This window comes from Magnolia sinica, chromosome 3, assembly GCF_029962835.1.
Source record: "Magnolia sinica isolate HGM2019 chromosome 3, MsV1, whole genome shotgun sequence".
Lineage (NCBI taxonomy): Eukaryota > Viridiplantae > Streptophyta > Magnoliopsida > Magnoliales > Magnoliaceae > Magnolia > Magnolia sinica.
Window position 1 is genome coordinate 44,805,177 of NC_080575.1, and position 24,280 is coordinate 44,829,456.

The 24,280-nt window shown below is 40.2% G+C and overlaps 2 pseudogenes; both read left to right on the forward strand.

Moving 5' to 3' along the window:
- LOC131239875 (large ribosomal subunit protein uL11m-like) overlaps positions 1-24,280 on the forward strand; it is a 55,294-nt pseudogene that overhangs the window by 26,993 nt on the left and 4,021 nt on the right.
- LOC131239872 (pentatricopeptide repeat-containing protein At5g61990, mitochondrial-like) lies at positions 13,768-17,687 on the forward strand (annotated as a pseudogene).

Sequence of the window (24,280 nt, forward strand, 5' to 3'; positions counted from 1 at the left end):
GGTTCCGACATGGATTTTCTCTTTACGGCTTTGAATGTGAGAACCAACTATTTGTTCAATGACTTGGGTCATGCTTGTTCTATTTACCTGGTCCTAAGTTCTCTCCTTGCAATTGTCATTTTAGGTTGCCTCTCAAGCAGTCTATTCATTGCATAAGATCACAACAAGAGACGTAAGTAATTTTCTTTACCAGCTTCGGTCAATGCTGTTTTATGATGGAAATTTGCTGGCATTCAACAAAAAAAAAAAAAAAAAGAGATGAAAATTTACTCTCTTCTTCAACTCATAGATAATGGATACACAATGTGGCAACGCCACACACTTGCTCTCTAACATAAAAACAGCAGTCAATGAGAACTTTGAATTGATGATAACTGGATACTTCAAAACAGGCAATGTATCTGCACTGTCCTATTTCTGGAACTTCAATCTTATGTGAAGAATCCATATCTATCCATGTCCATTCCACATCCGTAATATCACATTCACTGTTTATATTTATATGTTATTATTATTTTTTATCAATGATGCATCACACATTATGGTGTCCAAATACTTGTATTTGTTCAAAGTATCCTTGTAGATAAAGTAACGAGTAAGGCATTTTACATGGCTGGATACTTCTCTTTTGTACACCTGCTGTGTTCTCTCAGCCCTATTGTCCATGGTTTTGAATGTCGGTATCGATCAACGTATGGGCCTGACGGAAAAATGATATGATACAGCGTCGCGTATTGGTATCGGGGCTGTATCGGCCCGTATCGGTCATAAAAAAAAATATTTTAAATCAAAAAAATATGGAAAAATGAGGAAAAAAAGATATCCAAGAATCTATTATTATTATTATTATTATTATTTGGTATTTTGATGATGTATTTAAGGGTGTATTTTACCTCTTGGATTTGATAATCATACTCACAGTAGGAGAAAACTCTTCTCTAATAGAAATCCAAAAAGGATATCAGTAGCACAACAAATCCAAACCCAGGCACGTCCCATACAGAACACCAAATCCTACTTACATCGTAGCTCTTTGTTTATTTTCAATCTCATCTATCTAATCTTGTGTATGAGCACTTAAGCACTGTAGCGCGTGTAGTGCATTACTCTCTCTTTCTCTCTGCAAATGTAGGTGACAGGTCTCCATGATTATGTGAGGCCCATCCACGACTACATCATCCACCTAATGAATGGACAAGCCTGATCTCTGTGTGTGTGCATGTGCGCGTGTGTGCAAATATAGTTGATGGGTCTCCATGACTGTGTGATTTTGTGAGGCACATCCACGGCTGCATCATCTACCTGATGAGTGGATCAGCTTGATTTTTGTGCATGCTCATGTTGATGGGGAAGGCCAACTTATGCACTGTTTGATGTCCCACTTGCTCACCACAATGTCATGTATACTTTGTGGGGTAGCTGGGCTAACCCCTATCTATCTGGTTTTTTGAGTGCAGAAATTTATCCGTTCAAGAGTATTATGTCCTTGAGATTCATGTTTTAGTTGGATATTTCTCATGAATGATCTGATCTTGAGATTCAGGTTTAAGGTAGTGAGCAAGGTTTTAAAAACCCTTAACTCAAATGGGACTTGATATGGACCCTATAACAACTCCATATTTGGTTGAGCACTCAATGTGGGCTTTTGTGTTTAAGGAGCCAATTCTCTAGTTGCTTTGTAAGTTTTCTGCATAGTTGAACGTGTGACTGAGTCATTCCTTGTTTATCGATGCAAGAACTTGATTGAGTTTTAAACTCCAGTGCTGAGTTTTAATCATGCTATACAATGTTTCTTTTCTTGTTGTTGCTGCCTTGCGGGGTTTGTAGCATGTGAGACGAGCGGCCTTATGTGATTTCAATGCTAAAAGTGCCGAGGTTTTGTGCGAGGTAAGTGGCAATTACTTGGCTTCAAGTTGTCTTTTTTTTAATCAGTAATTTAAGGCCCTCATCTTCTTTCACCTTAAAAGAGTGAAAATGCGTACTACTTTGATCAGAAAATGGTCAAAACGCTTGGGAATTTGGTGATGCAACCAAGACAAATACCCATGTTTCAAATTAGGCACACCACTTCTTGATGATCAACCACAGAATTTCTCCACAAGTAGAATTTTATGCGTTCTGGAACAAGTAGCATGGGGTTCTTCTCAGTGTCATGAAGGCTTTTTTTCCTTTCTTCTTAATCAATAACCACATTTTATTAAAAACATGAAGAAAAGCTCTTATCAATTTACAAGTGGGTAATATTATGGGTGACAATGAGTGGTACTGGGCTGGGTGTTAGTGTACTTTGGCCACTATTTGCACATGCATGCTTGCTAGGTGACGATGAGGGGTACTGGTCTGGGTGTTGATGCACTTTGGCCACTATTTGCACTTGTATGTTTGCTAAGGTTGTGTGCTTATGCTATGTAGCCAAACCAAAGGGTCCCAGGTTGCACTGATTAGTTTGTGGTGTTCACAGGACGAATCGGAGATCCAAAACAGTCAACCAATTGTTTTCTTGGTTCCATAGGACCCATCGGGTGTGGCCTGTACAGTGGATCAAGTGGTCTGTGGGACCAACGGAACCATTTGTCCAAGTTCGAGTTCCAGCCATGGGTATAGCCATATCATGTAGCTAGGGCTTGTTGGTATGACTGTAAATTTTGTAGGTGGTAAATGATTTGTAGGTGTAAATACAAAACATTTACAGCCTGTCCTGTTTGGCTTTAAGCTGTAATATGTTTACAGGTAAATAATTGTCTATGTTTGGATAGCTTGTAATTGTTTAGAGGGATTTCATTTGCTGCTAAAAGTTCAAAATTGTAGCCGCTAGGCTGTAAATGATTTGCAGGTAAATGAAATTACAGCTTTACAGAGAGATCTCATTTGCAGCTAAAAGCTGTAAATGATTTACAGTCTGAAAATTATTTACAGGCATTTTGCAGCATCCAAACATTGCCTGTAAATCATTTACCTGTATTTCATTTACAGCTAGCCCAATTTACAGGTGTTCAAATGACCTCTTAGGTTGATTTAGTTCTAGGAGTTTCCAGTAAATTGTTTAGCAGCAGGCTTCCTTTATTTGGAAGGATTTTCTTTATTGTTTATATTTGTTTTGAACCTAAATTAAGAAAGTTGGGTCATTGTTATTGCCATTTGTGTTGAACCTAAATTATGAAAGTTGGGTAGTGGTAGGAAAGTAGAAGCTAGCCTGCCTATATAATACAGGCCTTGTGTCTTGAACGGGGGCATGTGCGAATCTCTGCTTCCAGAGATTAGAATATGTGTGATTGATGATTCTTCTACTTTCTTTCAACTGGTTTGATGCCCTAGAAGATTATTGGAGTCTTTCGACATTCTGTATCTAATTGTCTTGATTTCTGCTATTCCGAGGAGTTTCTGTTAAATATCTTGCTTCTGAGATCTGGTGCATGCATACCTTGCCTTTTCCCCTCTTATTTTGGAGCAAAAAAACTCTGTACAACATCAACCTTGGTATCAGAGTTTCAATACTCAGTCCTGCCTCTAGTCCCAACAAAAAATAAATAAATCAATAAAACAAAAACAAAAACTAAAAAAGGCTGTTCTTATTTCTCAATGCCCACTCCCATAAGCTACAGGCCCATGTCCAATCCTGCTCTCTAGCATTTATATACTAGAGATACTGTGCATAACATCAAAAGAGAAGGTTATGGATTTATGGATTTATTCAAAAGAGCAGGATTTATATAGCTCACTTTTGATTTGTACACAAATTCTGCTGTTCTCTTTTTACTAGCATTTATATAGTCATCCTCCGCTGAGTAGTGATGCGCGTGGTCCCGAAGGTAAAGGCTGAGGGAATTGATGTTGGGTGGGCAGCTCACCATGATACTTTTGCCGAGCAAATAATGAAAGTCCACCCTAAAAAGCTGGGACAAGGCTATGATGATATGATTTTTTTCTGGAACAGTTTCGGTAGTATGCTGTTCATCTGATTTTTTTCTGGACTGCATAACACTATATTGAGACCCGGCCACTGCCACTGGAACTACAATTTTCTTTATGTTATATAAAATCCGAGGAGTCATGGCTATCCTTGACTCAAGAGGCTTATATCTTACATAACAACAAGGTAAGATCTCACAACTTCTCCATTTTGTTTTGCTATACAATGATGCCATTGTCTCCTGCTTTGTTCCTGATAGCTTCAATTGCTTGTGTATTCGAATTATATGGCTCTTGGATGTTCTCCTGATTCTGATGGCTGTGGACATGGTTCATGTTGTATTTTCAGATAGTTGAAGAAGCTTGTACTAATCTCCTTTCTAACATTTTGTGTGAATATCTCTATGACTTGTCTGAAGTATTCACAGGTTCTACACCAACTACCAGGTATGATCCATCCATCTCTACCTTCTCCATCTTATATAATCCCGACATTATTTGCAACTGGCATGATTAAATGTCTGTATTTTGCCTCATCCCATGACTTATTCTTTTCATGATGGAATTAAAGAATGAGTCACTTTCAGGTTGCTGCAAGTTTCACATGCCCAAGACGCACCATCCTTGATGAGAGGCTAAAGTGTAGTGAGCATTCAACTGCAACATTAATTGGTACCTTGCTTCATAAAAAATTTCAGTTTTTATGTTCAAAAATTGCCTTTTCTGAGAAACAGGATCTGCATAAATGGTCCCAAATGTCACCGACTTCACAAACCATAGTTAAAAAAAAGGATCTCATCCAATGTGTATCTTTGCTATCTAGATATCTCTCATGTTACCAGAGCTGAGGCTGTGTGTGTCGGTTTGTGCATGGTCCATACTATTGTGGTGCCGGAGCTGACAAGGCTCTGGGACAATCCAGCATTTGGACAATCTTTGCTCTTATTATACTTACAACTGGCGATCTGTTGTATTCTGAAATTTGTTTATTTAGAAATGTGAATGTAGGATGCATTGTATGATTTGATTGCTATTTGTAATATGAATGTATTGTTTTGATTGCTATTTGTAATATGAATGTATCGTTTTCTTTCCTGATTGTATTAATCAATCACAGCAGGTTCTTGCAATGGTAAAATTTTTCAAAAACATTAGCTACGGATATTAGCCGTAGTATTTCTCTAGAAACCGTAGCTATTACTAACTTTAGCAATGTACTACGGATTTCGTCCTACTTAGCTACAAATATTATCCGTGGTGCTATGTACATTTCTCCACAAACAGTATAGCTACGAATTATATCCGTAGATATTGATATCTAGTGCTATGGATTTAATTCGTAGCCATAGCTTTGCCCTTACTACACCACTAATTGCTACGGCCGTGCTACGGACTATAACCATAGCAAATAGTTTGTTGCCACAGTTTTATCCATAGTTTTTCTCCCTTTTTCTGGTAGTGATAATAAGTTTCCTTTATATAGGGTCCTAAGCTATGTGATGTTTAACTGAACTAATGCAATTATATTTAAATTGAATGCATGATACATATAAATATATCATAGTCATGCCTGAAAACAGATCCAATTCATTGAAAAGCAAAAGAAGAACTGAAGAAGTAAAAATTGAGAAATATACATATTAATGATGGGGACTAGTTGTGGTCTAGACCCACATAGAGTTGCGTAGTGGCTCATAATCATTATCTCCATCTCGATGGGGCTGGGCATAGTATTGCTGCTCCACAAATTAACAATATTGTGCCCAAGTCATAGTAGAGTGGTACCAGTTAAGATACTCCCTGACATAATGCTGGTACTCATCTACTCCGAACTGAATCAATACGCCCATCCGTAGGTATTGTGTAATCGTCACAGTCTATAACTGATGTGGAATTGGGAAGGGCACATATGAAGCTCCTTGGTATCGATATTGTTGGCCATATCCATACTGCTGCTCATATCCTTGCCCATATGCAGAAGTGAACTCCTGACCAGGTTTGAAAAATGATGTGCTATAACTGCTGGAGTCACTCGTCGCATATCCACTAGGTCCATATCCATGCCCATACTGTGGCACAGAACTCAAGCTACTCTCCTGTGTTTGTGATCCAGATTCATGTTGTGGCCTACAACTCGAGCTCCCCTCCCTCGTTCGTGATCCAAATCTAGAGCTACCTCGCCTGCCATGAACGCTTATCTCCCTCATGCATTTTGCCAGTAGCTCCTCCTCAAAATTTAAAAGTTGATGAGTCTTTTTTTTCTGTGGTAGCTTTTGACACGTGTATGTCTTATTGTAAACAAGACAGGATCTTGGTTCTCCTGGACGAGAACCATTGTCAGAGTCCTGCATGGAATGATTGAAATTCTCCTCCCTGGTGAAAGGGCTAAGAGGCCTCTTATCCTGACTCCCACCCGCGTCGCCACCATCCCCGTCGCCATCATTATCATCCTTACTGTCCTTAGAGTCATCGTTACCCTTATCGCCTCCATCATCATCACCGGACTCATTCTCCGCATCACTCTTTGACTTAGTCTCAGTGTCAGATAATGTCTACACGTCATGTGTCCCGCGTGATAGTGACTATAGCGGGCTGCCCTCCGGCCTCCTCATTAATGGGTCGAATGCCTCAGTAAGAGACCTCCGCTGCTCCACATGTGCATTAACATCAATCCCTTGTGTCTCTACTTCCACAGCAATATGTGGCTTTGGTCGCCCATCTGAGGTATCCAAGTCATCTGACCTAACCCACTAGTAAACTGGGTCATCCTCCACATCCTCAGCATATGCATGTTGTTCGACCATTATCAGGTTCAGTGGGTCTTCCCGCGCTTTTCTTCTTCCTTCCGTGTGGAGCAGCCTCTCTCGTAACTTCATATTGTAGTGACAATACACTAGCTTCTGAAGCCTCTCATACCATAGTCTATTACGTTTATTTGTGTGGATGAGGGAGAATGTACTCCAATTCCTTCTATAGGTTGCTTTGTCCTGAAGGAAGCTCTAGCCAAGAGGGGCACGCTTAACACTTTTGGTCCTATGGAGTGCTGTCTAAAGTGTTTGCCTTCACATGGTTGGTGGGCAGGAAGAAGGTGTTGACTATAGACAACCTTTAGAAGTGGTATATGATCATCCTGAACATGTGCATGCAAGATGCCAAATCTATTGACCAGCTCTTCATCTTTTGCCCCTTTACCCTCAAGGTGTGGGAGCATGTTATTGCTGATTTTGTTGTGCTGTGGGTTATTCCTTCCTGGGCATGGCATGGGCGAGATGGAGGGAAGCATGACCGTTCTACTTAGCTCTTGACGTTACCGGCCATGTGGTGGGTTGTTTGGGGCGAGAGAAACAGAGGACAGTTCCAGAATTCCTCTAAACTTTTTGAGGCAATTGTCGAGGCTATCAAATTGTCTATATCTGAATGAGTTATCAATTGCTCTAATCACTTGTAATAGGGTTGCCTTTTGGGCTGTTTTTTTGGCTTTTTCGTCGTTGTACTTTTTCCTGTTTTTGCCTTGGCAAGCAGGCCTTTAATAAATTTCCCATTACCCTTCAAAAAAGAAGAAGAAGAAAATACAAAAGAAAAGAAAAAGACTGCTTGTGAAGGAGTAGAATACATGATTCAGGATTGCTTGATGAAGCACCATTCATAAATCTTGGACCTTTACATGTGTTTGGGAATAATAATTTTTTTAGTGTTGGTCTAGGTCTCATCCGAGGGCAATAAGAACTTCAATTTCTCATAAACCATTAGAAGCAGAAGCTGGTAGACACCTCAACAGTGGTTGTTTCATTAGATGCTCTCTGTTTCTTACATGAACAAAGCATGCTGAGTTTCTAACGTATGCATCAATGGAGCCTCTTTACAACTTTTGGTTTTGGATGGCGAGAAAACTTTATTTAAGGAAAACAAAGGGAATACAAGAACAGTGAGTGGCCAAATTCAAGTGGCCCTCTCGTCGCTTTCTCAAGAGCGAGGTTTCTTTACTGCTACTTTTTTAATTCATCTTATTCTAGCTTCATTGAGTAATCACCATCACCAAGTACTTTTAAATTCTCTGTTTAAGACAGTTTGATTCAAATCCCATGGAAAGCGATTGACTTGAATTTCATTGGAGAAGAACCATACATGGGCAGTGTAGGTGCATGTGCAGCTTTGAAGTTAGTTTTTATCTTGTGAGCTAAATGGAGATGAAATGAAATTGCAAGTGGTCATGGTTTACTAGAGCTTCTTACCTATCTAGAGTGTCAAGCTTATGTAAAGGTTTTTCGGCTGGCAGAGGTCTTCTATAAAGCAATCATCTACAGGATCATAGATGGTTCGCACTAGCAGTTCTGGGAGATGCTGGGGGATGATCGAGACTTTTGTCCATGTGTGGCAATGGCATGGAGTTCATTGGGGTAAGAGAAGGATAATTCTGTGCCATTCTCTCACATTTTTTTATTCTATGGAAAAGAGATCTTTCCTTGTTTTTTATTGTATTGGGAAGTGGGGCCTCTTCCACTTGCGTTTTGTGTCTTCCTGCCATAGAATTTCCTCTGCAACATTATATCTTCTACTTGAGTATTCACTTCTTCCGGCTGTGGATTTTGTTCCATGCGACGTTAGATCTCTTCCTTTTGTGAAGTAGTCTCTTTTTTCTTCTTTCAATTTTTCATGGTATATGAAGATGGCTTTTGGCTTGGGAGTTGTGGATTTATTTCCTTCCCAGAAATATTAGATTTTATTTTATTTTTTTCCTTTTCAGATTTGTATGTTTTTGTTGGTATTTGTGGGGATTTCCCCTTGCCTTGTTTGCAGGACCTTTCTTCAACAAGAATTTCATGGAGGCAGGTTTCTTGTTCTTTACAAGATGCCATTTGTCTATATTTGATCTTGGGCTTTTTTTTTTTTTAACTACAATTTTTAAATGGATGATTAGAATATCTTTTTTTGTTTTTTAATCAGCAATCTTGTTTTTATATATGGCACTGCTTAAATGATTCGTGTCACTAGGAATGTGATCATAGTTAAAAGACTCAATGACTTGGACCGAATCGTTTGATCCTGAGTTGAGTTGCGACTGAATCGACCTGACTCGCCTGAGTTGGGGGTGACTCGTGGTATCAAACTGGATTAGGTGCTACTGACTCCGAGTTGACTCGGATAAGTTGCATGAGGCTCATTTGTCTTAAAACCATGAATGTGATGGTTACATGATACCTTGGTGCACGAACCTTCTAGTTCCACCTATCACACTCCGGACTTGCACTTTGGCTTCCTGATTATTTATTACATATTCAACTGGACGATTCCCTGCTCCCATACCTGAACTTGCTGTCTATTTGTTGGAGTGAAAATGAGAATGACTCAAATGCTTATGTCTTGAAAGATATCTTTATCTGTTAATTTTCATGGATTAAAGTCCTCTTGCATCAATGTTTTAGAGTTTCTGGATTAAAGTCCTCTTGGATTGACATTTTAGAGTTTTTAGAAATCTGTTTAGATAGGTTGGACATTTGAATTGTGGAAGACGCTTTTTTCTCATTGTTCAAAAAAAAAAAAAAAAAAAAGAAAGAAAGAAAGGAAAAGAAAAAAAGATGCTGTTTTCTCCATTTGAAAAGAAGTTGGGAAAGGCGAAGTGAGGCTGTTATTTCTCCAGTCGTCTACTTCTCCATCTCAAAAAACTCATACAAGATTTTTCTTTTACATGCAAATGAAACAAATGAATTATACCATTTTCATAAAATGACAACAACATTGATTGGTTGCTTTTTTTTTTATTATTATTATAAGAATTTGAGGAATTATTGATGAAATGAAAATTAAAGTAGATGGGCTAACAGGCCCCATGCAAGTGACTCTCTATCATTTAGAGAAGCAAATAGCCAACCTGAATATGCTTAACAAAGAAGCAACAACATCCTTTCTAGCATTACAGGCCGTCCCATTTTCTGAGTATCTTCTTCATTGAGCATTCCTGAAACCAAAGTCGTCTCTCTCAAGTGCCTAGTTGATTATCGTAAGAAGGATTTTCTTTATTAGCGCTTCTAATGGGGAAGCTGCATCCTCAATTATTGTAGCATTTTTCTCCATGTACCCCCAAAAAATTCCACAGAGACGCATCCTTCATAACATTTCTTTGCAGTTCTTGAGTGCATGGCCCCTTGAATCCTCCATTGTATTTTACATAGAGCCACTTAGGCATCAATCAATCCCAAAACAGGGATTAAAATCCTCTGGCGACTCCACAGTGAAGGAATAAGTGATGAAATCCATTTTATTTTATTTTTTCAAGTATTAAAGTCTTCTTGTGAAGGAAAGAGTCTCGGGTGCCGTCATTAGCACCTAAGAGTATCATTTTCATGTTGCAAATGCTCTTCTTATTTCTCATTTTAACATATGAAAGTAAGATCAAGACAATAAAAATCATAGAAGGTAAGTATGAATATTTTATGTATGAAGCCACTCATTGGCTTAGGTCATGCATGCTTTTAGCTTCATATTCCATTCTTGAACTCCAGTTTGGATTGAGCCGAGTCAGTTTGGGCCAGTTGAGCCAATGAGTCAGGCTTGGTCTTGATGAATTTTAAGCAGGTGGGCTTAGGCTAGATTTTTTGGCCAATGCTTGAACTGCTGTCGCCCCTAAATGCAGCCCAACTAGGGGTGTAAATTATTAAATTGCCAGATGGATTGTTCGACCCAACCGAAAATGGAATGGATGTGGGTCCAAAATATAGACCCATGAAGCATCGTTGGCTCCAAAAATTTGACATGATTGCTGAAGTAATTTGGGTCTTGGACCCCCCATATTTATTTATATGTAGCAAGAAGCCCCAAATCCTTGATTTGTCCAAGAAACACTGCATTTCTTTGGGCTGAGGAAGTGAAGGGAATGAGCTCGGCTGCTTCTCCTCCACAATTTTTTCTTGGTGCCCATTCCTCATGATCTTCACGCACCATTAGCACCTTGCTCTCCTCTTATTCTTCATTGGATGGTTCGGATGGACTTCCCTGTTCTTTGTCAACTAAAATAGACTTGACCCGATTACTGAAGTAATTTGGGTGTTGGACCCCCCAAAATCAACCCGACTCGACCTAACCTTGAGGCTTTTTTTAAATGGATCTATTTTGATCCATCCTGAAATAAACCCGACCAAGGCTTGGACCAGACCTGGACTCGAAAAAGTAGGGTGGCCATGGGTAGGGCTAGCTTCGCCATGAACTTAAGACCCTAGGTTGAAGATCATCCAAGCCTGAGCCTGAAAAAAAATGCTTGGGATTGGATTCGATCTAAACTGACCTAGCCTGGCTTGAAATTTTGATAAAATCCCTATTGCCTACTTGAATGTTCCTAACCCATCTGTTGATCTGTGGACTAGGCCACTCATCCATTAGTCCATGTTCAAAATGGATGGGTGGTCTAGTCGATGATTGGAATTTGCATGTTTGTAGGTTACGACATATTCATATAAGGTTGTGTTGGATGGTGCTTGGGCCAGCTAAAATGACTTGAGCCCAAGCTCAACTTGATAATTAATCAGACAATGCATGTGAGGCTCAAGCCAGCTAAAACCTGGGTCAGACTTGTTGGGTTAGTCGGGCTACCGGTCCCATTGCCACCATTATAGAAATATGGTTAGTTAGAGGGTGGGAAAAGTGAGAGTTGGGAGACTGCCTAATTACTAGGTTTAATTAGAAAAATTAGTAAGTTGGAAATTCTAATTAGTTAATTAGTGGATGGGCTGTGCATGGGTCGCCCCTATAGCTATTCGGGATGTATTAAATAAATGGATTGGCTTACTTTGACTTTACCTAATCTAGATTTTAATGATTTGGGTCTAGTGAAAAATATATAGATATTTACTACTAAATTCCAGAGTAATCTATATTTTACCAAATAATGCTTCCATGATTAAAAATTATGGAGGTGTTTTTTGAGGGATGAAAATATGAAAACAATCTCCTTCAACTTCTTTAAAAGTAGAGAAGCTCAAGACTTATGGGGCTCATATGGTATGTGTATTACATCCAACCTGGGCAGTAAGGTTATCAGATGGGTTACATTTGAACTGGGATGTTTTGAATGGTATATATTATTTTTTCATGGATTGGCACACGGTATGATTAGATCTATTATATTTTTTTTGTTTGTCTAAAAGATTACCCAATGTGTTATATTTGAATTGAAATATTTTGAAAGGTGTACATTTTTTACTAATGCACCTTCTGATCAGGTCAGCCATTTTTTTTTTTTTTGCCTAGAAGATTATCAGGTCGGCTACATTTGAATTGGAATATTTTGATTAGTATACAATTTTTTTTTATTTTTTATTTTTTTTAATGATTGGCTCACCTTATAATTGAATATGTCGTATTTTTGGTTAACCAGGAAGATCAAAAGATAGGCTACATTTGAATTGAGATATTTTGAATAGTGTGTGTTGATGCAGTTTTCTGACAGACCCTCCATAGCGTACCTTCTTGAACTTGCACGAGTAGGCCCCAGTTTGTTTAAGGGACTCTCCGATGCCTAAGTCAGGCTTAAGGTCTTTTTTAAGTAGAGTAGAATCTCCAGAAAAGAGATTAGTCGAATGTTAGGGTTTGTGTGAATGTACCTACCTCAAATGGTGGGAGATGTTTTGCATATTTATAAGGGAGAGAGGATCTTGTAGTATGAGGATTCCTTCCAGATATCTTGGAGATTTGATATGATCCAAGATCTTCCCAAGATTATAGGTTTCCACAATTATCGGGATTTGAATTTATCTTCCGAGAGTCTTACGAGGATTCTGACTCTGTAGTTCTTTTAAGTCGAATTCCAAGGCAGGTGCTGAGTTAGAAATGAATGATACTGTCCTGATCAACAGATCAACATTCACCATTTTCAACCATTAGACAAGCTAGAAGTTTCGTGTTTCCTTTACCTAGGTCTCGAGACCTTTTGGCCTCACCAGGAGTATCGTCGATTTATGGTCAATCGATGATCGAGCTATGGTGGTCTGTGACCGATCTGTGACTGATCTATGACTGGTCTATGGCTGATCTATGACTGATCTGTGACCGAACTATGATCGATCCGTAATCGACATATGGCTAATTTATAGGCGATTCATAACTGTCCATTAGTCGACTTATAAATTAGGTTGGTATTTCAACCACTTGTGTGAGCTAGTAAGTTCTCTGTGTGTTCTTACAATTGCATTGCTTTCCTTGGAGATTGCTCTGTTTCTGAACGTAGAGGCCTTATCAGGCTCGAATTTCCATATGCTCGTGCTGGTTCAATAAAATTGGTCCATTCAATAAGCTGACTTCTAGACTTGTGACTTCTGGACTCTAGATTTTTTTTTCCCAACACTGTATATTATTTTTCAGCTACCCGGAGTTGTGGGACAGACTTAAAGGAAATAAAAGTTAGGCACAGTCACAATAATGTATTGTATCCACACATTTAATCATTTGTCCAAACCATTTTAGATTATTATCCAAATAATGAGTCATACCCAAAGTTCAAGTGTACTACTCAAATAACACTGACGATGATAATTCTCACCGTTAAAAAATTCTAGGGCTGTAATATTTATTTCCCATCCAATCTATTCACGAGCTCACACAGACTTCCATACTGATCAAAGAATTATGTGACCCCAAAAGGGTTTCAATGGTAGATGTTCAATCTCCCACTTCTTTTTGTAGTGTGGTCCATTTGATCTTTGGATAAGTCTTAATTTTTTGGCTCAAGCCTTACGACGAGCTCGCCAAATGGAGGAACGGTTTGGATATAACACATAAGACATGATGGGACCCATAGAACTTGGTGACGTCAACACACCAGCCAGGTCGGTGTGTGCGGTACACCAGCCTATCCACTTCCCCTTGTAGCCGGCGAGAGACGAGAAAGAGCACTCAAAGCTCCCATCATCGTCCCTCTCTCTCTCTCTCTCTGAAAAATGAGAAGAATTCCACATTCATCCAAAACTCTACTTCTCACATCCAAACACCCCTCTCATTTCCTTAACCCCCTTCTTTTCTCCTCTTCTCAACGACTACAGCAGCAGCACCAACAACAACAACTGCAGCAAAACCTCAACGACCAGAACGACAACGATAACCAAATCGCCCTCAAAATCACCTATCTCCTCAACCACCACCCCAACTGGCACCATCTCCTTACCTCCTCCGACACCATCCCCGTTGCCGCCCTAACACCTCAAGTCGTCCGATCCATTCTCCTCCAAGACCATGTATCCGACCCCGAGCGCCTCCTTGAGTTCTTCTACTGGGTCCAATCTCAAATTGCTCTCCCCCAATCCATTGATTCGTTCTCAATCCTTGCCGTCCGCCTCTGCAATTCCGATCTGTTGGGCCCCGCCAATGGCCTTCTCGAAAGAATGATAACAACCCATCTGCACCCTCCGGCCTCGGATGCAAGTATGATATCGGATTCAATTGCCAGTAGCTATCAAAGCTGTAACAGGTCGAATCCGGCTGTTTTCAATGTGCTAATCAATACATGTAGGAAGGTGGGTATGTTGCGAGAGGCTGTTGAAATCTTTTTGGGATTGAAAAACAGAGGAATTACTGTTAGTCTGCAGTGTTTTAATTCTATGCTGAGTGATCTGTTGAAGGTGAATGGGATGGATTTGTTTTGGAAGGTGTATGGGTGCATGTCGGAGGTGGGAATTACACCAGATGTTTATACGTATACATCTTTGGTGGGTGCGCATTGCAAATCTGGGAATGTTGGTGAGGCGAAGCGGGTGTTTGTTGAAATGACCGAGAAGGGTTGTAGGCCAAATGCTGTTACGTATAATGTGCTTATTGCAGGATTGTGTGTAGGCAGTCTTCATGAAGCTTTCCAGCTGAAAAGGGAGATGCGTGAGAATGGTCTGATGGCAGATAGTTTTACATATGCTACACTCGTGAATGGGCTGTGCAAGGAACGGAGGTCAAGAGAGGTGAAATTGTTGGTGGCGGAGATGTGGGAGATGGGATTGAAGCCAAATTTCTTTGCCTACACAGCTTTGATTGATGGGTTGATGAAAGAAGGTGATGTGGATGAGGCTTTTAGAGTGAGGGATGATATGTTTGTTCACGGAATTCAGTTGAATGTCACTGGGTATAATACACTCATTCGCGGTGTAAGGTCGGCAAGATGGAGAAGGCCCACCAGCTCTTGAATGAGATGGTTGGGATGGGGTGGAAGCCAAATGCAATGACATATGGTTCAGTTATTGAGGGTTATTTGAAAGAGAAGGACACCGATAATGCTTTTGAGATGTTTGATGAAATGAAGAGAACTGTATTGCCTACGGTTGTTACATATAGCTTGTTGATTAATGGGCTTTGTTATCATGGAGATTTGCACCGAGCAAACAGTTTATTGGACGAGATGGTTGCGAGGGTTCTCAAGCCGAATGTTGTTATCTATACGGCACTTATAACAGGTTACTGTAGGGAAGGTAGAGTTGAAGATGCATGCAAGGTTTTGAAGAGGATGTTGGAGAGAGGTGTCGTTCCAGATGTGGTTTGCTACAATTCTCTTATAGCTGGATTATTCAAGGCGGGAAAGATGGAAGATGCCAGTATGTACTTGGTGGAAATGAAGGAGAGGGGACCGATTCCAAATGCGTTTACATATGGGGATTTCATATGGGGGCATGGTAAGGCTGGGGAAATGCACAAGGCGGACGGATATTTCAAGGAGATGCTTGGCTGCATTTTGGCGCCGGATGTTGTTTATACTGTTCTTATCGACAGGCATTGCAAAGCAGATAACATAAAAGAAGCCTTCTCAATATTTCATGCTACGCTTGGAAGAGGGGTGCTTCCAGATGTGCAGACTTACAGTGTGCTCATCCACGGACTTTCGAAGGCTGGGAAGTTGGAAGAGGCTATTCGAGTCTTTTCAGAACTTCAAGAGAAGGGTTTGAAACCTGATGCTTTTGCTTACAGTGGTTTAATTTTTGGGTTTTGTAGGCAAGGTGAGATGGAGAAAGCTTTCCGGCTTCTTGATGAGATGTTCAATAAAAAAATAGAGCCAAATATTGTTACGTATAATGCTATGATTGATGGATTATGCAAGATGGGTGACGTCAGGAGGGCGAGAGAATTGTTCAATGTCATCATGGAAAAGGGTTTGGCACCGACTAGTGTGACTTACACTATAATGATCAACGGGTATTGCAAATCGGGAAATGTAACGGCAGCGTTCCGCTTATATGATGAAATGCTGTCGAGGGGACTGTTGCCAGATAGCTTTGTGTATAATACTCTTATTGATGGATGCTGCAAGGAAGGAAACTTGGAGAATGCTCAAGACTTGTTTCACAAAATGGTGCAGGACGGCTTTGCGACAACCCTCTCCTTCAACACTTTAATCGACGGGTTTTGCAAGTCAGGCAAGCTTAAGGAAGCAAACGGATTGTTGGAAGATATGATAGAACAGTGTGTCATGCCCAATGAAGTGACATACACAACACTGATTGATGGGCTCATCAAGGAAGGGAAGTTGGAGGAGGCTACCCAGCTGTTCTTGGAGATGCAGGAAAAGAATCTGGTGCCAAATGCCATCACTTACACCTCGCTCATTGATGGGCAAAGCAGACGAGGAAACACCACAGAAGCATTCGCACTATTCGAAGAGATTGTGGCTAAGGGCATTAATCCAGATGAAGTGACATATGGTGTGATGATCCATACTCATTCTAGAGGGAAACTTGATTGAGGCCTTTCGGTTGAGGAACGAGATCTTGTGGGAAGGCATTTTGATGAGCGGTACTGCATACAATTCACTGATAGATGCCCTTTGCAAGAAGGGTGATTTTCATGAAGCGTTGAAGTTTCTCAACGAAATGGTGGAGCGAGGAATTAGAGCTGATGTTGCAACATGCAGTGCTCTAATCCACGGATTACGGAGTGAATGTAATATCAATAAGGCTAAAGTTCTTCTAGAGAGTATGATAAACAAGGGCTGGGTGCCCAGTAATACTACTTTGAGTGACTTGGTCCCTGGGCGCCAAAAACTGGAGAGTGCAGAGGAAGACAGTGACCTTTAATGCTAGGGCGGCAGAGGGGGTTGTTTTTTGGCATAACAAGCTGCTCAAGAGAAGTACTTCAGCAGCCTGCTCAGGTTTAGAACGTAAATCCGCTGGGCTGAGAAGGGACATCGAGAAGACTAAAATCACTTAAGAGTTTGTTTTTTGGAAGGAGGCTGCCAAGGCTATTCGTGCATCCTACAATCCCGACACTTGCCAGTGTTGCACGTGTTTGATCCCGGGAATTCACATGGCTCAAATATCATGTGGGAGATGCACACGTCGAATTTCGAGAATGGCTTGAGCCTTTTTAACAGTACTTCATACACATGAGGCCCGTCTGATGGCTGGACTGACCTGACTTTTGGGACATGAAACATGCATGGATAGGCCCACCTGATGAATTGCCTGCATCTTGCACACATATTCCACACTGGCATGTGTGAGGAGAGTAGGATACAAAATTCTACTCTTGTAAGCATGTCCCATTGATTCGTTCTTCCTGAAGCTCCCTGCACCTTGGTGAAGTTTTCTCTCGTTGATGCTGATCTTAGATTACCAGAAGATCGGAATGCCGTTCACAAATCCTTCCGTATATCTAGGTGAATGCTTTCTTCTTTTTTGGATGTGGACATAGAAGGCACCAACAATATCATCTGTAGCTTCCTCAAATAATCAGTGAGTACCTCACCCACTGCTTTGCTTCGAATATTAATCGGCTTCCTGCAAAACAACAGGATTAACAGCTGGAAAAGGTTTTGATGACCAACTGTCACGACCCTAAATCAAGTGTTGGTAATTCATGATTACTATACACCAAATTTCGGTTGACAGCCTCCGTAGAACTCCGATTTTGGGACTTCCAACTATCACATACTAAGTCTCATAAGCGGGGCTCCACAAGGAGGATTTCTGTAAGTAAAGACGACAAACACATAACATTTCTCAAAATTTCATCATATTCAACATATATTACTGTGTACAACTGAGCACATAAAGGCAAAACCAAAACATAAACTATGTCATATTTACTATACTTGATATACATATTCAGGGTATTACAAAAAAAAATATACATTGATATGTACAAAACAAAAAGGACAACTGGAGTCTGTAGCATCTACTCCTGTAGCTCCCTACTCTCACCTGAAAAAAAATTAGAAAGGAAAGCTTGAGCTACTAAGCCCAGTGAGTGCGTGTGTGCAGTGAAAATGCATATTTCATGTTATGCTTATATAATGCACAGGAACGCACAGGCTTTCTAAATTGATAACAATAAACTAAAGATACAATGCATTATGCCACTTTTTATGTTCCAAATCATTTTTAATTACAGAGGTGGGACTTCTACCCACTTGTAACATACATACTCTTTCAACGTTTCCACAACTTTCCATATTTCCCAATTGGATCACCAAAGTCTAACACAGAGGTGAGACTCACATATGATTGCTACCCAATTGTATAGACTTTTCCACCGTGGTCAACTACAGAGGTGAGACTACATAGTTCACGGGCCGAACTAGTCTAACCATGGTCAACTACAGAGGTGAGACTACATAGTTCACAGGCCGAACTAGTCTAACCCACTTGTGTTGAACCTCACTATCTGCCTAACAACGAAAAATCGTAAGTCGCCTGGTAAAACGATAGCGGGCAATTTACGAGTTCGTCACACACAATCTATCTTTGCTTGCCCATAAGCAGGTCAGGTCAAACCTCTCAACCAATCGACACGCGTCAGTGGGAGTCGCTGCTTACTTTGGTATTTCGGCATTCCAGCGTTCTGTTCTTCCACCCGGTCTAAGCATTGGTCGTTCCCAATGGTACCAATCGGGGTTTAGGGACTTTCACCCACGGACCCTCTAATCATGTCCTGTCGAATTACACATTTCCGGTGTGGTGTCCAACTCAAGTTATAACAAAGTATGTTTAATCACATTTACAATCACCATATGCATAATAAGTCCACACACAAGCACTATATGTCATGATTTTCAAGGCAAACATAGGACGACCTTTCTCATGTGGTCTCCTCATACATTTAAGTTCCTCATAGGGGTCTCATGTAATACATCATGTATCTAGACGGTTTACATACTCATCATAGACACATCGTGTGTCGCAACACAACCCCATCATAGACACATCGTGTGTCGCAACACAACCCACGATGATCACCATATCACCATACCATGATATGAATCATTCACTCTCAATCATACAATGATACAACGACTATGAATCATGCATATAATATGCACTTGACTTAGCCAATTTAAATCTAATCTGGAATTTATTCTGCTATAAGACTTCATGCCATAAGCATGTTTTTTCTCAAGAATTAACTACATCAAAAGGATGAAGGATATTTCTTTTAAACATTTTGTCAAACAGGTAGCGGGCGAACATTGTAAGGGATAGAGAGAAACCGTTAGAAATACGTATAACTTTAAACAAAACTAAATCATTTTTATCATCTAATCTTCCACTAACAACCTAATCACCTAACTCAGAAAATCCAGCCATACTCATAAGAAAATCCAGCAATAACCTAACGATTTTAAATCAGAAAAGCTAGTATGCGTAAGGCTTTGAAAGAAAATCCAACAACAAATTAACCAACTCCATCAGAAATTCTAACAAGAACCTAACCCTAAATCAGAAATCTCATCTTTTATAGGGCTTTCAAGAAAATTCAGCAATACCTAATTCGAAATCAGAAAATTCAGCAATACCTAACCCTAAAATAGAAAATCCATCAATTATCTAACCATAAAACAGAAATTCCAGCAATCTATTAACCCTAAATGAAAAGTCAGCGAAAACCTAACCCTAAAACAGAAAATCCAACAATTATCTAACCATAAAACAAAAATTTCAGCAATCTATTAACCCTAAATGAAACGCCAGCAACAACCTAACCCTAAAACAGAAAATCCAGCAATTTTCTAACCCTAAATGAAAATCCAGCAAAAAGGGTTTTGAAGGAAACCCCAACGTACACATATGCGTGCTCCTAATCTATGCACTCACCTGTAACTATCAGAGGATTGGCTCCCAACCTCAGCTTCTATTTCCTTTTCTTCTTTTCTTCTTCTCAACTTTACACTCAACAAGAAAGAGTGCTGGAAAATGGAATGTTGCTAAGGATTTTTCATCTGTATGGACTTGAAAATGGTTTGAAATTAGCTTTTGTCTAAAAAGGAAAGTTATGGGATGTTTTGTGATGATTTTTGAAAATTTTAAACTTATAGTAGCAATATAACAATGGTATTTAACTAATTTGAACTAACGTATCCCAATGAGTTTAAAAACATCGAGGTCATTTGAGTATATTTTCTCAAAATATACATGTGCGTCTTTATGCATAACTTACAATTTGGGTGTCCTATTGACATGCCGTTTTTGCTATTAATTCCGTAACTCGACTACGGTTACAACGGTTAGGCTCTCGGACCTAATGGATTTTGAAAACTCGATGGTGGGGCTTCGCCAGATAGAATAAGGACATAATTGTCATTTCTTAGATTGTTTAATTTCAAGTCTGTATCTTAAAATTTGGACATCGGGTTGAAATACAGCTTGCGGCTCGATAATAGAACAACATTATGATCAAGTCAAAACATTCTCGGGGCCAATGGACCTATAGTCAATAACTATCCAGTGTAAAAACCAGATTTCGGGGCCTCGGATCTTACACCAACTCTTGTACATCATCTGTATGTAGGAAGAGCTTCCCTAACTTATTTCGATTGTCTTAGTCATTCATTAGTTGACTCATTCTACCAATTAGCAAATGCTTGGATTTCTATAACATGCCAAAAAACGGAGCTGTCATGTAATCAACTTATGAATTCAGGCCATTATTTAAAGAAAGCCATCATATGTGAGTATTCTTTTTGTAATAGACATGTCATAAAGGGTCATATTGTGCTAAAATTGGCATGAATGGTTGTGATCTTTGGAATTTTCTGTATCTTTCTGTATTTAATTTGGTAGGCTACCATATGTGTATGGTAGATGCTAATGTCCTCACCTTCATGGGGATGCTAGTGACATCCCAAAGCTTTTGAATGATATCCGATATGCCTAATCATCAATCAGACGGTCCATTCAGTGCCACCATGACCAAGCCATGGTTCAAGAATCACGCCGATCACATGACCCTAACCCTTTGAATACCCTTTGAATTGGGCCAATTTGTTACAATAGTCCGTTTTTACAGGCCATAGATTGCATGGTTAAAAGTATCAAACCAGAGTGCTACTGTGACATCATAAGCAATAAAAAGTGGGATCTATTGAATAGATTCTTCTAGGTGATGATTGGACCCATCTTGTTCTCCACTCAATCTTGACGGTCCATTTGCAATGCTACTGATCATATTATTGGTTCGGTTTTTTTTTTTCACCACAGCTTGCCCTAGTTATATGAATAAATGGACAGTAAAAATTGATGATTGGTTGTACCATTTATCATTTACTAGTTTTGGGGATGTTGCTAACATCCCCACCTGCATAGGGACAGTAGCATCCATGCACAAACATGCACACACCTGTCAAAAATACATTATAGGCACTAGCCGAACCATGTTTCCTTCGTTTCTCCATGATGATTTTATTTATTATTATTAATTTTGAAAGATGAATCTCCTAGGAACTGTTCTATAGAGGTTCTCTTAATTCATTAGACCTTTTTCAGAGATTGAAATACCCCATGCCTTGGAGAACTGGAGTAGCAAACGCTTATCATCATCCTTTCTATTTAACTTTCACCTTGCAGCACCCCTGTTAGCCGTGAGCTGTAGAGCTAACTCCTTGAGGATACTAGACTGGTCTTAGATCAAGTTACTACTTTGAGGGCAATTACTACTTCTGGTCACCAATCGCTTCAACAAGGATACTTAACTGTTCCATCTCAATGAATCAAGGGCCTGTTTGGACACACCCTCAAAAGGGGCATTTTACACCTAACCATCATTTCGACCCTAGTTCACATTATGCATTTGGATGCACTTTTGTAAACCGTCTCACCCCCAACTCAGCAAAATTGGAGCTAGAAAGGTGACTTGTTTGTTGAGTTGACTGAAAAAGCAAGAGTGAAACCCCTTTTGCGGAAGTGCATCCAAACGGGCCACACATGAGGTCCCTCTAGTATTCAGGGAGCACAAGCACCCGTCCCAAAGCCAAAGAGACAATAGAAAGCTTAATGGAAACATGAGGAAGATTTGTCATCAAATGTTCTAGCACTCCACTCTCTCCAAATATGCCTACCAGGCTCCAAGAAAGGACCAGTAAGCCAGCTGCGTTAACATAAAAATAGACATCTCGCAGCCCCTCTGAAGAGATGGTACACCGATTCTTCATCTTTCCTACGGACGCAGATTAAGTACGACACATGCCTGTCTTGAGCTCGGCAAGTGCAGGGGCTCTGAAGAGTCACTGTGATATATGGGTTTTATCCATACCGTCCATCCATATTTTCATATCATTTTAGGGTCTAAGCCCAAAAATGAGGCAAGCTCAAGGCTCCAGTGGTCCACACAGTGGGGATTAAACAGCTACCATAGAAAACTTCTTGGGGGCCACAAAAGTTTTGAATCAGGCTGATATTTGTGTTTTCCCTTCGTCTAGGTTTACCATCAAGGTGGGCCCTGGGAAGGTTTCAACGGTGGGTGCCATTATCACCGCTGCTTCCTGTGGTGTGGTCTGCTTGAGCCTTAGATCTGCCTCATTTTTTGGGCTTAGACTCTAAAACCCATGTAGGGAAGTGCGGAAGGTGAGCCCTCAAGATCTAACGGTCTACACGAAGTTTAGAACCCTCACAAAGCAGAAGAACGGTGCTTTAACGGCTCGCCTATCTACTACTGGAGCAGATGGAACTATTCACACCTCTGATCTTACGGTATATAGTGGCCCCGGATTGCGATCTATGGATCAGATCGTCCCAAGGACAAGCTAAAATGGACAGACTATAGCGCACACAATATCTCTCTGTATACTCTCGGTTTATCGTATGACTCCATTCTTTACACAAGAGAAGCGCATTCCTTTTTATAACAGAGGAAAGAGAGTTTGAGTGATATTGGGATAAGGCTAAATAATCCGATCAAATCCCTATCTTCAGTTAAAAATCAAATTCATATTTGAATTTGAAATTTAATTCAAAGGAAGAGACCGGAGAAAACATGAGACGTACCCACTAGTGATTGCTCACAAGTGGGCCCCACTGGCCTACGGCCAATAACCCATACATCACGGTGGCCCCTTAGAGCCCCTGCCTGTGCCAATCTCAGGATGGGCAGGGGTAGTATCCAAACTGCTTCCCTTTCCTACACATAATTCACATATTGTTCATCACCATATTTCTCTTAAGATTGCCGAGAGTTGATGGCAGTCAATACAAAAGCTTGAACCCTTGCGGAGGGATCAGGATTCAATTTTCTTCAGTTGTCCTGTTTGGTCAGCTGATTTGAGCGCCACACCTGGAGTTTTCTATTTGCTTTATCTGTTTTTCTTTCGTTGCTATTTTGAGCGCCACAGGTGATTTGAACTTATTGCCTCTGTCTTGCCTTTCTTATCTCTGTTTCTTGGCGTGTTTAATGAAACGATCTTCTCCAATTTGAATTCTAATGTAGGCAGTTCCAATTTGATCACTTCCTATTCATTGAATTCAATTATCACAATTCAATTTGAAGGAATTGTTTGCTTCTGAGTCCTTACTATCTGCAATAATCTAGAAATATTTAAATTTCTGTGTTGTTTTATTTTGCATGTTTACAATAAATGGTTGTTTCGTTGTATTGCGTTTGGCAGAATATTCAATGATCCTAAATCCTGCTCTTATTCCAACAGAGGTAGTTTCTGTTCTGATTGGATGCAATTGCTGCCAAATGTGATAGATGGATAGCGGAATTACGTTGGTTCTTCCATAATATCTGGGCCACCAAACACACCTGGGGACCACCTCAGTGTATGCATAGTGGATATCCACGCCGTCAAACAGGTGGGCAGAGGATTGTTTCACAGTGTAATTTTTGTTAGTTGCATGTCAAAGATATGGGCCACCTGATGTAAGGTTCGGATTATCTGACCAATCTATCCACGGGCATTGATCTGGCCCTCCAAGTGTGCATGTGACACAGGCAAGTTTCTCCTTCATTTACACGATGATAAGTGCTGTTATGTAACTTGAATTCCATACCTACTGCACGTGAAACAATTTCCTCTCATTGCGACTGGAAGTATTGATCAGGTGGGCCATCATCTAGATGGGCCATAGGGAAAAACTATAGTGAACTGATAACTTCAGACCATCCATCCAGATGTAAGTTTTACCCTGTCCAAATCGACCCA